The sequence below is a fragment of the Oncorhynchus nerka genome, linkage group LG20, assembly GCF_034236695.1.
Source record: "Oncorhynchus nerka isolate Pitt River linkage group LG20, Oner_Uvic_2.0, whole genome shotgun sequence".
Taxonomy (NCBI): Eukaryota; Metazoa; Chordata; class Actinopteri; order Salmoniformes; family Salmonidae; genus Oncorhynchus; species Oncorhynchus nerka.
Window position 1 is genome coordinate 92485362 of NC_088415.1, and position 1629 is coordinate 92486990.

Sequence of the window (1629 nt, forward strand, 5' to 3'; positions counted from 1 at the left end):
CTCTCTCTCTCTCTCTCTCTCTCTCTCTCTCTCTCTTCCCTCTCTCTCTCTCTCTCTCTTTTCCCTCTCTCTCTCTCTCTCTTTCCTCTCTCTCTCTCTCTCTCTCTCTCTCTCTCTCTCTCTCTCTCTCTCTCTCTCTCTCTCTCTCTCTCTCTCTCTCTCTCTCTCTCTCCCTCTCTCTCTCTCTCTCTCTCTCTCTCTCTCTCTCTCTCTTTCCCTCTCTCTCTCTCTCTTTCCCTCTCTCTCTCTCTCTCTCTCTCTCGCTTGTGTTCCTGTGGTTTTTCGATGCCTTTATATCCTCATCGGATGACGACGACGACAACAACAACAACAACATGCATCAATACTTTCCCATTTCTTGTGGAATGTGGTCTATACTGTACGTAACGTGTTCATTTTATATATATATATATAAAATTATGTTTCACTAGAAGTTAAAATGCCTAAATGTTACTGTACTGTATGTCCTGCAAAATAGGAATTCAAGATGAATTATTGCTGTTAACGGTTTTTGATTTTACCATCAAAAAAAGGGGGAGGAGTCGGCGCAATCGTAGAAATAGAATCTCTAGAACGGAGATCACCGTTCAAGTCAATGAGTCTGTAATGGCTGGGCCGGCGGGCCATGATTTTACCTTCTAATCTCCTTCCTGTTTCGAGGGATCCAAAAACTTAGTTTTTTGTTGTTGTTGTGCATTTCCATCGTGTTTCTAGTTGTGCATATTGTAAATATCTCTGTACATTATTTATCTATATGTAATAATGGTGAATGACAGTTAGAAGTGACTTATCTTTTATGGGTTTGTTGATTTTGATTTGATTGTGTTGTTGTGAGCATGTGTTTTTTTTTATCTGGTCATATTTTATGACAGATGAGTTCCACTAAACATAAATGTAGCTACAGTATAAAAATGATTGGTGGTGGTGTTGTTGTTTTTTTTCTCCAGCTTAATGCGAGGATATGACATGTAAATAAATGATATGATCTGTTGCCAGTGTCCTGCCGTACAGTTCAATATGTTACTGCAAGACGTGGTGTTAGAGCGACATCTAGTGGGGAGAGTTAGAATAGCAGTCTAGAAACGGGAGTACTTCATATTAAGTCAAATCGTATTTGTCACAAGCACTGAATACAACAGGTGTAGGTAGACCTCACAGTGAAATGCTGAATACAACAGGTGTAGGTAGACCTCACAGTGAAATACTGAATACAACAGGTGTAGGTAGACCTTACAGTGAAATGCTGAATACAACAGGTGTAGTAGACCTCACAGTGAAATGCTGAATACAACAGGTGTAGTAGACCTCACAGTGAAATGCTGAATACAACAGGTGTAGTAGACCTCACAGTGAAATGCTGAATACAACAGGTGTAGGTAGACCTTACAGTGAAATGCTGAATACAACAGGTGTAGGTAGACCTCACAGTGAAATGCTGAATACAACAGGTGTAGTAGACCTCACAGTGAAATGCTGAATACAACAGGTGTAGGTAGACCTTACAGTGAAATGCTGAATACAACAGGTGTAGGTAGACCTTACAGTGAAATGCTGAATACAACAGGTGTAGGTAGACCTTACAGTGAAATGCTGAATACAACAGGTGTAGGTAGACCTCACAGTGAAATG